General features: G+C 44.4%; 1 protein-coding gene across 4 annotated transcripts in view; it reads left to right on the top strand.

The window, feature by feature from the left end:
• Positions 1 to 1,910: 1,910 nt before the first annotated feature.
• The window catches only part of LOC142575148 (monocarboxylate transporter 7-like), an 88,926-nt gene continuing 75,041 nt past the window's right edge, over positions 1,911 to 15,795 (top strand). For 2 of the 4 annotated variants that reach the window (XM_075684212.1, XM_075684209.1), the window contains exon 1: positions 1,911 to 2,198. The gene's annotated coding sequence lies outside the window, so the exon portion shown is untranslated. Of the gene's footprint in view, positions 2,199 to 15,047; positions 15,091 to 15,795 lie in introns of all 4 variants that reach the window. The other 2 variants (XM_075684213.1, XM_075684211.1) reach the window with 2 other exon arrangements.

The following is a 15,795-nucleotide window of genomic DNA, read 5'->3' on the forward strand; positions in this document are numbered from 1 at the left end:
TAAAGGAAATTTACGTAAATCTAAAACAATTCCCAATAATTCAGCCTGAGAAATAGACGTGCAGTAAAGTAGTCGGATTGAAAAAGAAAAATTAAGAGATGGTGATACCATGCCCATACCTGCCTTCTCTTCATAGATGGAAGCGTCAGTTGCAATCACAGTTCTTACTTTTAGTTGTACAAGGCGATCTTCTAAAATACCCTTTAGGAATTGATAAGGCAGATGCTTAACATTATTCGGAAAATGTAATCGAACTATATCTTACCTATCGGAGCAGAGCTGCTTAATAAGTCTATTTCACGAAGATGAACGTATAATGGGTCTCATAGAGTTTGCACAAAAACAGCTCCGCTTTGAACCCAGTGCATCCTACTCTTCTTCTGTAGTGTTCATTACAATGCCGCCGTGTAAGTGCATTGGGTATATAAACCAAAGCTATTATTATTATTATTATTATTATTATTATTATTATTATTATTATTATTATTATTCGATATATGCGACCTTACAATGTGCTAGTAAGAACATTGGCTTTCTAGTTAAGCCTCCCAAAAGCGTACCTTTAACAGTTCGGGACGATCTTAACTGAAACGTCGAAGCATTTTTAAGCAGGCATTGGCAACGGATATCTCGAAAGTGGTGCTACTCTCAGTTTCTGCTAAGCAGGCATGACGTCACTACGCCTCAGCTTCAATTTCTCAATTACAATATATGCGCCCTAAACTGAGTAATTAGGAAATTCAACTGGAACGGCTTAGATGATTAGAGAAATGATCGTCGAAATTTTTCTTGTTGCTAAAGTCCGCCTAGCCACACCTAGGCCCACCAGTTCTTGCCCATAAGCCACATCTAGGCCCACCAGTTCTTGCCTATGCCTATGGGCAAGAACTGGTGGGCCTAGATGTGACAGCTTCTTTTAAAACGAAGTGCTCCGCATAATAAGAAACGCCGAGTATATGACATTCACATGGCTTCTCTGAGCGTCTTGTGTGCCGGTGTCTCAGAACCGAACCGCAGCATATGGCGAAACTCTTGCACAACCACGGCATGACAGGCTCCAAGGTCTCGCCCCGACGCCCAAAGCCGCGTTTACAGTCACAGATGCGAAGTTTATAACTGTAGCTGTGGCCTAAAATGTTAGTTAAATCATGAAGGACGGGGGGGGGGGGGAGGGAGAGTGAACTGGTGGAACAAGTTCGAGCCGTCAGTCGAGGGAAGAGAAGTCGTCTCTGCACCTGCTGCCATAGGCCGAGCCGTATGTACCGAGTCACAACGAATGCCTAGGAATTGTTTGCAGCTTCTTGAAATATCGTCATCGATCAGTAGGGCAACACTGGGCAAGACCTCGTTCTTTTGTACCAGAGCGACGAGCGCATCGACGGCGCTGCGATCGCACCTGTGTGTGATGCGATGTGGTGTGTGTGACCACTTCTGTGATGCGGTGGTCCGCGCACGTAACATGTATATCAACCTAGGCCGTGGCATGGGTTTCTTACGTGGCCGGAGCGTTGCTCGTGCCCAGAGCAGGACATCGGGTTGCGCACGAGCAATGGCGGTGTTAGCACTTAAACCCTGCGGACGACTCCAACAGCTGCGGCTAGCAACAATGCCCGCAGCGCGCCGTCGCCGGACGAAGGAGAGCCGCGGTTCTCGGTTGGCCGGTGCAGCCGGCAGAGCGGGCAGCCGAGCTGGATCAGCCATGCAGTGAAACAGTGAGGCGGCTATCTAATCTCATTTGGCAGTGCCAACAGGCACCTTGAAACGCGCCTCGGAAACATGCAGACCACTCAAACGACACCGTGCTTTCTCTCGGCGATAAATGCAGAGAGAGCGACGAGGAGGTGAGTGACACGGGGCTCTCGCTTTCCTGCGCTGCCCTCCCCCTCCTCCGCAGTCCGGTTCGGCGCGGCGAGAGGAGCGACCAGAAACGGGCTTCGCCGGCGCTCCTCCGCAGCCGCGTTACCGGCCACAGTGCCAAGCGTCGCCCGCCGGAGCGGTACCCCACCCGATTGACGGGAGACCACCCTTTTGACGTAAGCACTCTGGCCGCTCTGCATCTCGCCAGGACGACGCGCGCGCCTCGGGAACCCCGCGCACAACTGGCGCGCCAGTCGGCGGCGAGACCGGAGGCTGCACTGCGCCCGCTCGCAGCACCGCGCCGTTGAAGTCGGTCGCCCTCCAAGCTTCCCGGAACGCAGGTCAGTCTCGCTTTGCGCGCTCGGGTCGACGCGCACCGCTGGTGTGATTACCGCGCACGGTTAGCGAATCGCCAGGAGGCGCCTCGTGTTCCTTATTCCTCCGAAGGAAAACAGAAGGCCTTTCATTTTCCTGCGAAGGAAAGACGAAAGGTTTCAGCCGCTCCCATTTGGTTTAGCTGAATGGAAATTTATCAAACAGCGCAGTTCCCTCTTCGTTCTCGTTGCGTCGACACTAGCGCTTACGCTCGTGAATGGATGTGGCCAGATTTTCCCGACTCGTCGGCGCGGCGGCAACGACCAGCAGATTTACAAACCGCTCCCTAGCACCGGTGGCACAGAACCAAAAAGAAATCATGGATAATAACACAATATTCAAATGATAACTACTATCAAGCTAATATAAGAAAACTGCTTGCAAGCACGTCGACTCACTTGCTCATTAGCGAATTTTAAGGCGATTTCTACTAGCAAATTGCGTTTCTGTAAAATCAAAACGGCCGCTATTACACTGAAGGAAAGCTTGCTAATTAAGCTAGAAAAGGAGACAAAAGACAAGTTCCCGTACCATCTAATCGTGGCATCATGTATTGTGTCAGCGTCGACTGTTGTATTGCTTATTGTTGAAGGACTACAGTGCACTGCAAAGGATCCAAGTGCCCAACTACAGCAAGTTTCCAAATCTTTACTTGTGCCACCAAAATGAGAAAATAGTTGGAAATCCGTGAGGTCACACTAGCGTACTAGAGGTGAGTTTTCGATGTGAAATTGAAAGAAGGGAAGTTTCTCCCATAAATAATGAACCTTTCTTCCACAAAATAAATAAAGGTAGAAACTTGAAAGGCTATCAGTGCAAACTAAATGGTGTTGCTCAATCAAAACCAGGCTGCAAAAATTTCCATTTGCAACGCAGCTAGCACGCGAACCCTTTAACGTGACTTTTAATGCACGGTAATCTGCTGAATAATATGCGTGGTTGCAAGGGACACCTTCTCTTGGGTTCCGTTCCCTTTGGTAGTGAGTGTGGTACCCGTGTACTTCCGGAATTCTCACGACACCGCAGCAACAACGGCGTATGCGAACGTGGAATGCTATTCGTCAAGAGGCGCAAAGCCGAGCATCGTCGACTATCGTGCTTCCACTGGCGCCCAGCGTCCGATATGTGTACAGATGCTAATGGTGTTGCGGTCTTTGTGTCACAACGAACAGGAAGCCAGCATGACGAAGATAACGCGGGAAAGAAAATGCGCTACGTAGAAAGACTCGACGCTTGTCTTCCTCAGTTGCAACAGGCCGCAAAGAGTGCCGGATAGGGGAAACGGGAACAGGAGAGAACGTGTGGCAGACCGTGCGCGTTTGTGTCAGAGCACAACGCGGCCATTTATGTGTGCGCAAAGCAAAAAAAAAAAAAGAAAAATACGCCCCAAACAGCAGGCGTTTCTCTTTTTTTTTTTTTTTTTTTTGAGCGGGCTAAGGCTATGAAGAAAAGAGAGAGTGAGCGTACGGTTGTGAAAGGAGGAGGAACGGTCCGAAACACTGCGCGATGCTCGGTTGTGAGCGCAGCTGGGCGAATTCAGAAAAAAGAATAGCCTAACATCATCTCGCACCAAAAGTTATAAACAGTTCATTTTTTTTTATATTGGATCGTTTTATTCATCACTAAATGTACTGAAAGTACTCCTGTGCACAGAGTTGTCATACCAAATTGACGGTGGGCCAGGGTTCACTGCATGGTAGCAAATACATGCATGCGACAGCGGGCGTAGCTAAATAAGTAAAGCTAACAAAGCCTACTTACATAAGACACTCGTCAATACAGGTTGCCAGCATGTTCGTCCACAGCCCTTTAACAGCACAGCGCAATTATTTTACTGATTTGCAATGAACGCAAAGGTGCATCAGTGAGGAGACAACTTTACTTCGATGTTTTCATGGGTAATTATAAAATTCATTTTTATTACTTAAAAATTGCCATAAACTGAAAAAAACAATACAGTGATGTAGGCATAACAGTGACAATAGCTGGTCTTGATTCATTTTAAGATCTTACGTGCCTTTAAGGCATTTCCGGTATATTAAGTGCTACTGCAAAGGACTCCAGTTTGCAATCGTTGGCAGAGGGCGATCCCTTCTATTTTCTGGATTTATTTTATTGTCATGTCAAGAAAAAGTGGATTTCCGGACTTCCGATTGTGTGCGTTTAATGTTACTGTGGTGTTCAGAAGCAGCCGGTTAAGCAAAGCGATATTTAAGGTAAGCCAAAGAAAAATAAGGTGATTGAAATGACATATGCGCTCTTACATATATAAAATATTCCTTGTAAGAGTGAACTCGATAGTGCCTATATGGAAGACAGCGTTCTTTTAACAATACAAAAAAATCCTTATGTTAGTTTTTATTTTCTAGCCCTGACAAGGGTTCAGTAGTTTAACTGCGACAGAAATGATGCGCTGTGTAGAACAGCCTCCGTGCGAGGAATCACTCGGCTACGCACTCGGGCCCCTGCTGCGATCTGATGTGCATGGCAGCCAGTGTATGTCGAAAATGTTGTTTCTCGACAACCTTTATGTCCTCATTTAAACAAAACAAAATCCTATTAGGTCCAGAATTAGGCGGTTTTATTGTTTTGTTTGTTTCTTTGTGTGTGTGTGTGTGTGTGTGTGTGTGTGTGTGTGTGTGTGTGTGTGTGTGTGTGTGTGTGTGTGTGTGTGTGTGTGTGTGTGTGTGTGTGTGTGTGTGTGTGTGTGTGTGTGTGTGTGTGTGTGTGTGTGTGTGTGTGTGTGTGTGTGTGTGTGTGTTTGTGTGTGTGTGTGTGTGTGTGCATGTGCGTGTGCGCGCGCGCGCGTTCGTTCTTGTACAAAGAAATATTCTTGTTTTCAAGTGGCAAACTTTAATAATGTGCACTTCAGTCCGTGCTGAGAGCCCCAAGAAAGTTTCATTGCGCTTCTGAGCCAGTATATCTGCTTCGACGTCCTCAACTACGCGACGTGCAGTCATCTGCGTACATTGCAGCACACTGAGCACTGGCGTCGATACCTCTATACCCTCGCATTTCTTTTTTTTTTTTTAGGACAGATCTCTTTTTGTTTTTTTCGATAGCGCGTGATAGATGGCTCGATCAGTTCATCTGGATTACTTGAAGAAGTGGACGCTACTTGTGCGACAAATCGCAATGTCCAGGTGGCCAATTAAATTAATTAACAGTTTAATTCTTCAATTTAGAGCCCGTGTTGCCATCGCGAAATTGGATCCGAGTTGTACCGCAGTAATCCTAAAGCTAGCGCCATTCTCGAGACGTCCGTCCCCAAAATGTGCCAAAACGTTCCCAGACCGTTTCACTTAAAAGCACTCCGAACTGCTTGACTCACGCTTTTGGTAAACTGTCCACTGGAACGCCAATGTACTTCGCAGCACAGTTTGGGAGAACGCTTTAGCGCTCCCATCTAAATACATCGGAAGGGGGAACTCGTTTTTCTCGGCAACCACTGTACCTAATTTGATGAGGTTCGTTGCATTTTAGAGAAGTTGAAATATAGGGACTGTTGGAAGCGTATTTGAATAAATATTGTTAAATATCGCAGATTTTCAGAAAACGAAACTATAAAGTTTACGACTCTGTAACTCAGCAATGAAAAGTGGTATCACAATTCTGTCAATTGTATCAATAGTACATCCAAAGCGGACAAAACTGTTGCATTATATATGGCTCTCAAGTAAACCATTAATATGGGAGTAGGACTTTTGCAAAACCGTTGCAAACAATGTAACAGATTGAGCTAAGATGTAAATTGATAAATAAAATTTGTCCGCTTTGAATTCTCTAACGGGTGCAGTTTACAGAACTGCGATATCTGTTCTTGGTGCAGAGATACGAATTCATAAACTTTGCGCGTCTATTCTTTTTCAAACTTACCAATTTTTGAAAGTTCTTTTCAAAAACTTCCCGACCTAAATGAAAATTACGCTTCCAAAAGGCCCTAGAATTTAATATTCTCTCTCAAATGGAACAAGTTTGATGAAAATCGGCCCAGTGGTTATCTCAGAAAAATGTTTCTGCGTTTTACGTGTATAGGCGTCATCGGAGCTGCGCCCTAGCCTCCTGTTAAGACCGCCTATAAGTCTTACGATTTCGGCTGAGCAGACATGACTTCACTACTGCGTGACTATAATTTCCAAACTGGAACGTGGGCCTTAAAGGGAATAATTAGTAAGTTAAACAGCGAATATTTTTAATTGGCTACCTGCGCATTGCGGTTTGTAGCGCATTTCCGCCTCAACAGTTATTTCGCATGAACAGAACAAATTGCGTGTTTCTTTTTCTTAAATTGCTGGAACTATACAGCATTTGCTTGCTTGCTTGCTTGCTTGCTTGCTTGCTTGCTTGCTTGTTTGTTCATGCTGCAGCCCAAAGGGCTATAGCAGAAGTTATAATCACAAATGGTGACGGGAAAACACCGTGCAGTATCACGCGTGTGCACTAACACAGTAATCTCGGACAGGGCATAATGCGAGAAGAAGTGTAAATATTCGCAAGCGTAAGGAGAAAAGAAAGAAACACTTCATAAGCATTGCCTATGGCGCCTAAAACTGAAGCGGCTTAATTCGCGAATTTCACCAGGCAACGAATTCCAGTGTTCAATCGTTAGGAGAAAAAAAAATCTATTCGAAAGCATTAGTGGAAAGGGTGTGATATTCGAGGCATGGTGTCCTCTAGTTGATGTCAGCTGTTAGAGGGGCGGCATCGCAGAAATGACGGACGGAATTCATGAAATAATCTTCAGGGACCGCCCTTCTGGAAGTACTTAAATGCTCGCGCAGGAGACATCGCCGCTCGAAGCGACACCGACTGAGACGGACAGCTTTTCTTTTATGAATCATCCATTATTCAAAGTGAAGCGAGCGTGCTCCTCTGAGGTACAGCTCACCTGAAGGGCACAATTTATGAGCTCAGGTTATTTATGCGGACGTACGGACTTTTAGCAGACAGGCAGAATTTCATTCATTCTGAATATTTCCCACAATTTATGCGCAAGAACTTAGAGGCAAGAATCTGATGGCCAGCGCTGCCTAAAGCATTGAAATATCAATAAATATCCCTAGTGTAAACCCATGTCTTTAAACTTCCGTAAAGCGAAATTTTTCAGCGTGCGCAAAGCCTACTCCATTGACATACATTTTATTAAAAATTATTAACTTCGTGTTTTACGCCAAAACCACGAACTGATCATGAGGCGCACTCCCGACTAATGTTGGGCGTCCGGGTTTCTCCAACGTGCGTCCAATGCACAGTTCTTGTATTCAGCTCCCATCAAAATGCGGCGGCCGCGATTTAGGTTTTACGAAGCCAAAGTGCGAAACAATAATTATGTTCTTGGCGAAAAAATTGGCGGACGCTTAAGTGGAACGCGATAGAGATCTGTGACTGCTTGTCACGCTTATCGCCAACCGCAGCTTATGTAATCGTAATATCTATATGGAAACGCTTTGCGTTCGCCGCCAAGGCGAGCTCTCTGGTAGAAACGCGGCCTCTTGCGTGGGTCGATCCCAGAGGCAGTGCGCCAAAAATATTTCGTCATTTTCAGGTTTCTGTTATTCGTTCGCACTTTTAACGTTAAGCCTGAGAATATCTAACTTAAAAGGCATGCGCTGTCGGTGTTTGGCTTCATGACATTTGTTTGTGGGCTGTCATTCGCAAAATTCCGAGGAATATGTCAGGAATGTAAGCCAAGGTACGAGCTACCTTAGTGATACATGGAATATTGTGGCAATATAACCCGCATAACCGCATGTCGTATAGCGATGCATGGCATATACTTATCCCTAAATGTATGCGGAAATTTTCGCTCACGGACATCTCCGCTTACGCTGACGACGACACCGACATCGGATTTTTTGCGACACAGAGCCGTTGAAATATCACAAAAGAAAAGTTTTTTGATAACATTACAAAAACATAGAGAAGAGATATCGGAGGAGAATTTGATGCGCCTTACTTCGCCGCCTTTGCAGACAACAGACACCTTAGTAGTTTTCATTGAGTTACCAAAAAATACACCCTCACACAATAGATTAACGGTGTAAAAAAGTATAGAAGCTGCAAATGGAGGTACGTGCATTAGGAGCTTCATCATCATCAGCCTGGTTACGCCCACTGCAGGGCAAATGCCTCTCCCATACTTCTGCCTACCCCGGTCATGTACTAATTGTGGCCAAGTCGTCCCTGCAAACTTCTTAATCTCATCCGCCCACCTCACTTTCTGCCGCCCCCTGCTACGCGTCCCTTCCCTTGGAATCCAGTCCGTAACCCTTAATGACCATCGGTTATCTTCCCTCCTCATTACATGTCCTGCCCATGCCCCCATTTCTTTTTCTTGATTTCAACTAAGATGTCATTAACTCACGTTTGTTCCCTTACCCAATCTGCTCTTTTCTTATCCCTTAACGTTACACCTATCATTCGTTTTCCATAGCTCGCTGCGTCGTCCTCAATTTAAGTAGAACCCTTTTCGTAAGCCTCCAGATTTCTGGCCCGTACGTGAGTACTGGTAAGACACAGCTGTTATACACTTTTCTCTTGAGGGATAATGGCAACCTGCTGTTCATGATCTGAAAATGCCTGCCAAACGCACCCCCAGCCCATTCTTATTCTTCTGATTTATTGAGTCTCATGATCCGGATCCGCGATAACTACCTGCCCTAAGTAGATGTATTGCCTTACCACTTCCAGTGCCTCGCTACCTATTGTAAACTGCTGTTCTCTACCGATACTGTAGACTGTATTAACCTGCAGAAGACTCTACCGAGTTTTCTGCAGGTTAATTTTTAGACCCACCCTTCTGCTTTGCCTCTCCAGATCAGTGAGCATGCATTGCAATTGGTCCCCTGAATTATTAAGCAAGGCAATATCATCAGCGAATCGCAAGTTACTATGGTATTCTCCATTACCTCTTACCCCCAATTCTTCCCAATGCAGGTCTCTGAATACCTCGTGTAAACACGCTGTGAACAGCATTGGAGAGATCGTATCTCCCCGCCTGACTCCTTTCTTTATTGGGAGTTTGTTGCTTTCTTTATGGAGGACTACGGTGGCTGTGGAGCCGCTATATATATCTTTCAGTATTTTTACATACGGCTCGTCTACACCCTGATTCCGTAATGCCTCCATGACTGCTGATGTTTCGACTGAATCAAACGCTTTCTCGTAATCAATGAAAGCTATATATAACGGTTGTTTATATTCCGGAAATTTCTCCGTTACCTGATTGATAGTGTGAATATGGTCTATTGTTGAGTGGCCTTTACGGAATCCTGCTTGGTCCTTTGGTTGACAGAAGTCTAAGGTATTCCTGATTGTATTTGCGATTACCTTAATAAATACTTTGTAGGCAACGGGCAGTAAGCTGATCGGTCTATAATTTTTCAAGTCTTTGGCGTCCCCTTTCTTATGGATTCGGATTATGTTGGCGTTCTTCCAAGACTCCGGTACGCTCTAGGTCATTAGGCATTGCGTATGGTACGCTCGAGGTCATGAGGCATTGAGAGCTTACGGTAAGGAAATTATCGTTGTCCAGAGCCCTTCTTTCACGTGAGCCCAAAAACACATCAAAAACCTCACAAGTTTCCACAATGCAGACTAACCATTCACACTGCCGTTCTTCTACTACTTTCTCTCGCTCTCTCTCCCTCGCACTGACATTGCAACTTTCGGCCTCAATGTCAACCCCCCCCCCCCTCCTATTTTTTTGAAGCGCGCACTTTCGGCTGCACGCTGGTAAAGTCCAGCAAACCTACAATTGAAGCTAAATTGACCTTCTTAATAGAGTAACCATATAGGTAAGGCTTTACTGCGCACGCCCTGCTTGCACAGCAAGGATTGTCTTTTGTGCCTTCTCGGGACGCCCTGTAGCAGGCGACGCGCAGGATTCGCCGTATACGCTCGCGTTGTGGATAACGTCTGGCGCTGTGCAGTTCCCGCTCTAACGAACTGCCAGCTTGAGCAACTTGCATTATGCCTAGTTTGCTGGGACCGCTATATCCGTATTCGACAACACAATCAGCTTGCTACCATTGACCTGCGGGCGAGGGGACGTCCAGATAAAGTATTATAATCAGCGGCGCCCAACGACTGGTGAGCCGTACGGCACGAAATCGGCCGATTATGAAATGCTGGAACTATTTAATCTATGCGCAGACATATCCTACATAGTTTTGCAGTCCCAATATCTTATCACGATCAAAAATCTAATCAAACCTCTTACAGGTATAACTGTGGAATTTCATTGTGTAATCACGACTTATCGAAGATATGCTCGTGACAATGAGCTTGGTTGAACGTGCGAGCCATTTCAATACCCATAAAACTCGAAGTTTGTCTAATTTTTTTTCTAAAGGTATGTGTCACTTCTGACATTGGCGATTTCATATTCACGCTGTTTCTAAATAAGAGATAAACTGGTACTTGTTTGCTGGCAGGAGCAAAAACAACAGATATATCGTATTTTGAAAAAATCACGGGCACTTTTTGGTGTCGTGTGCCGGAAACTTGCGCTGTGTAGATTGTTTATGTGCTGTGAAAACAGTTACTGAATAGTCGCTTTCTCCCACCTTTTATGCGTTATAGACGGCATTTAGTTGTTTTCCCCAGGTATTCTCGGTAAAATATGCGATGCACGGTGTTTATATTTATTCCAAGTACGAAGCAATGTTCTGAGTGACGAACGATATATGTTTATTCCGTGTAAGTTCATTGCAGCCTTTGTAGAACGTTACCCATTGAAGCGTTCAAGAGTGTCATACTGCCGTTAATCGAAATGTTTCCCAGACTCCTAGAACAGCACGAAAGACGGTTGAAGTTCCGTGAAAATAGCGACAATTTTAAACACGATGCGTTGCGGAACTCATTATCCTGCTTTAAAGCAAGTGCTGCAGTTAATTACTAAATCCCCGTTTTTCGAAGTGTTTCCGTGCATCATATGAGATTCATAGTTTCTTTCTCCGTTGTCCTCAGTGAGCTAAACAATGCATCTGTTTCTGTCTGGGGGTAATTCGGGCATTGTATGGCCAATGTGTAGGTAGTGTTCCAAATGGATGAGTTAAATGCGCATTTTCCAGTAGAATACGCATGCAAGTGGTCCACAGCGTTATTATTCTCTTTTATAAGCACTATAAAACTGAGACGGCTGCGTTGGCACAATTACAACTGAGGTGAAATTTTTGTGAACATAATGGGAAGAATACGTCAAGTTTAGGTGCGATTATAAATGTGTGCTGATCAAATAAAGCCTTTAAAAAAATTGTAAGCAAGTGTTCGAAAGTGTCACGCTGCTACTATTAGCTAGGTTTCCCAATGTCCCAAGAGAACTCTGCGTTTCAGATATTTTATACTCTGAAGGAATGGGCAGCATTTTAAGCTCAATGTGTAGCGCAGTTTTAACGTTTTTGACTTATTTAGAGGCGTTACGAATAATTACTGAATCCTCATATTTTTATTTTTATTTTTTCCACACGTGATATTTTAGGTTCGTCTGGTCTCCTCACTGAACTAAAGGGGGCAACTTCGTTATGTTTGCTGACTGTAAGGGCAAAATAATGGGTGATCTGGAGGTAAACCTTGAAATAGATGGGGAATTGGGGCTCTCGCAATAAATTACTCATGCAAGCACTCTAGAGTGTTATGAGCGTGTCTAACGAGAGAGGCAGAATTCAGACCGCTGCCCTGGGAGAACATTAAAATCCACCAGGACTAAATATAGGGAAAATTGGTCGTGCACTATGAAAACGTTGTGTGCGACGTTAAATACGGCTGCATCAAACGCAACCTTTTAAGAAACTTCTTATTAAAGTGTTAGAGCGTGTGATATGGCCGCTATCAGTTATGCTTCCCAGTTTCCCGACATAGCTGTAGATTACAACATGTTTATATTTCGTGGAAAGGGGAGGGAGGTCATTTTAATTGTGCAATGTTCGACAAATTTTTTTGTTCCTGGACCAATTAGAAGCGTTGCAAATAATTACCGAGCCGTAGATTTTCTTTTCCCATTTTCAGGCTTCATAACAAGTTCCGATTTGGTTTCAGCGATGTCCTCGGCGATCTAAACAAAACATTTTGTTTCTATTTGGCGAATATAAAGGACGCGTTATGGGTACTATGTAGATAAGCTTCATAGACAGGGGACTAATTGTGACATTTGCAGTAAATTACGCATCCAAGCGATCCGGAATTTTAGGAATGTGTTTTGCGAACAAAGAATTTATTCCGTTGCCCTGAGATAATTGTGAACTCAACCGATATCAAATATAGCGAAAATCGAGTGGAGCGGGGCGGTGGGGGGGGGGGGGGGGCGAGTCAGCAGAGAGCGAGGACACCATGGTAAATGCAATGGCGAAGTAACATGTATGTTGGTGAATAACTGCCTTTTTAAAAATTCGCCACAAGAAGTGTTCGAAAGCATTACATGCGAGCAAGTTTTCATACGGTACCTTCATATATACACGGACAGCGTACTAAACTATGCGATATAATTACGAGAAACTGAAACTTTTGTTGCAACTGCTCGAAAGAAACAGCTTCGCTGGAAATTAGGTTGTAGATCTCCAAGGTAGCATGCATCTGCTGGCTTCTTTTTTTGTGTGTGAGTATTGCGATATATGTTGATTGTACTTCGTTGCGTATAACCATGACAATAATACTACCTAAACTAGCGATTCGTTTATGCTGTAAATTTAAGCATCAAGCATAATTTTTTTCATTAAGTATTAAAATTGTTTTGTAGCAAATGTGCATTTTTTTATGTGCGCTGTACTGCTGCTACTGGGCGAGATCCGTGACCACTGTGGGGCACTCATTGCCTTTTGTCCCTGCATCATTTCGAGATTTTCTATATAGTTGCAAGAAATAATCGAAAGTTCAAATAATTTTTCAGGCCCGCATGGTTCACCATGTGGGATCGATAAAGAGGTCTATCTCTGTTAAATATGAATATAACTGACAGAAGCATTTTCAGGCTCTTTCACTTACTATATTAGTAAGTGAAACTCAACCGATATCAAATATAGCGAAAATCGAGTGGAGCGGGGGGTGGGGGAGGTCATCAGAGAGCGAGGACACCATGGTAAATGGTGTCCTCGCTATATATATATATGAAATCAGAAGCCAGCTTACAATGCCACCAAGGACAACATATGAGAAATCACTTGTAATTACTAATTGAATTAAAGAAATTATAAATTTATGGCAATGAGAGTGGATGAAGAAACTTTCAGCAAAGGGGGGACGATCCGACGTCCTTGCATTACATGTGCGACGTTCTATCAATGGAGCTACCGCAACGCCGTTTCCTCATCCTTTTTCTTGGGTATTTATGTTTTGCTACTAGAACTAACCCTGGAAGTATTAGCCAGCGCCACCATTCACTAACCATGACGGAGGATGTAAAACATCCTTTCTGCCGCAGGTGCCCCAAGTACGTGATCTTTTTGGATGAAGGCAACTGGTCTAATACCCACAAATGCTACCTGAAGGCACCAATGTTGTCGGATTTGAGACCCTCGTTATGTAATGACCGGGAAGAAAATGGGTTAACGAGGGGCCCGATATTTATTTATAATATCGTAAGAAGGCCGATAAACAATGACACCAAAAACAACATAGGAGAAATTACTTCTACTTACTAAGTGAATTAAAGAAATGATAAATTAATGGACATGAAAGTGTATGAAGAAACAACTTCCCGCATGTGGGGGGAACGATCCCACGTCTTCGCATTACGCGTGCGATGCTCCACCAACTCAGCTACCGCGGCGCCGTTTCCCCATCCCCTTTTTTGGTATTTATGTTTTAGTACTAAACTAACCCTTACAAGTAATTTCCCCTATGTTGTCCTTGGTGTCACTGTCAGCTTCTTATGATATTGTTATTCTAAATCGGGACGCTCAGTTAACCCCCTCTCTTGTTTATTATGACATAACAACGATGTCGAATCCGGCAACATTAATGCCTTCAGGTAGTATATATATATATATATATATATATATATATATATATATATATATATATATATATATATATATATATATATATATATATATATATATATATATATATATATATATATATATATATATATTGGGAGAGGGATACAGAGAGGTCAGATCTATTGCGTTTTGCCCCCTCCCCCCCCCCGTTCGAGAAATAGTTGCGACGCCACTGCCATAAGGCTTGCAAAGAGCTCTTCGAAGTACGATGGCGGGGCTTATTGAAGTTGCGCGTTTTTAACTGTTTATCAACTTTTGAAATGCACTACGTAGCCCTGCTTGAGATCACATGTGAAAAAAAAATAATGATTCAAAGTATCGCCAACCTTTGCAACTTCCATGTCTCCGTGCGTAACGCATGGCTGTCAGGTTTTTTTTAGAATGACCTATAACGATCCCTATCATTAAAAGTGCACTTTATAAGTGCACGCAAAATTCTCGATCAATTCATGATATATCTCGTTTACAATAGTTTTATCTAACATTAACATCACTGGGGAAAACACGGGGAATGCGGGAGAAGGAAATTCAAGACGATGAGCAACACGCGATCAAGGTGAGAGCAGTCGAGAGAGCGTTTCGACAAGTGGACTTGCCGTTTTCAAGGCGACATGTGCTCTCCTCACAGTATATATTAGCAAGGTTCTTGTAACGGGGAGCGAGGGTAAGGCGGTTGGGCGAGGTAACTTCCGAGAGTGTGTTAGCAGCGAGGGTGTGGAATTCAAAAGAAAGCTGTGCTATTCAACATCGGTGGAGGAATGCGAGGCTGCGCCGTGTGTCAGCCGGTTGACGTGTAATTGTAGGTTCCTCTTCCCGTAGAAGCGGCCTGGACGACGGGAAGGAAGGTCGGGCTCCGCTGGAGGTCAGTGAACTATCGTTTTTCTGAGAAACGGCAGAAAATGGTGCTCGTGGAGAAAAAGAGCATAAATATATAAATGAAATGCACTAGAAACAATTTCCCACAACGCTGCTTCGCTTTACGCGAGTAGTATCAAATAAAATTTGGAGGAGGCTTAAGCTTCCCCTTCAAGAGTGGAACGCCAATAGCATTCAAAGATCCCTGACTGCTTTTCAAGCTTCCCGGATACTGCAGCTTGTGTAACGGTAATGTTTACCGGGAAACGCTGGCGGCAGACGCTATGCACGAAGGCGAGCTTTCTGGTAGAAACGCGGCCTCTAGCGCTGGCCGCGATGCGGCGGAGGCGAGTGCCATCTAGAGGCGTTGCGAGGAACCAGGCGCGCCGCTTTATGGCCTTTGAGACTTTCGCGCGCGAATTTGTGAGGCCACGGTCACTCTGTGAATGGTAGAAACGCTGAAAAATGGGCTTGTGTGTACAGCGTCAAGGAGCCCGTGTCGCAGAAAATCCCGCTTCGGCGTCGGGCGACACCCCCCATTATGGCAAAAATACTCTCGAACCACCCATACCCAAGCAATCCATGTGACGCAAGAAATTTACTGAAGTAATTGAATTTCTCAAGCTAACATACGTGGAAAAATCGTGAACTACGACATGCACACAACCTACAGACATGATAGCTCTCGGATTGTAATTTGTCTATACGCGAA

Source organism: Dermacentor variabilis, chromosome 3 (assembly GCF_050947875.1).
Source record: "Dermacentor variabilis isolate Ectoservices chromosome 3, ASM5094787v1, whole genome shotgun sequence".
NCBI classification, from domain to species: Eukaryota; Metazoa; Arthropoda; class Arachnida; order Ixodida; family Ixodidae; genus Dermacentor; species Dermacentor variabilis.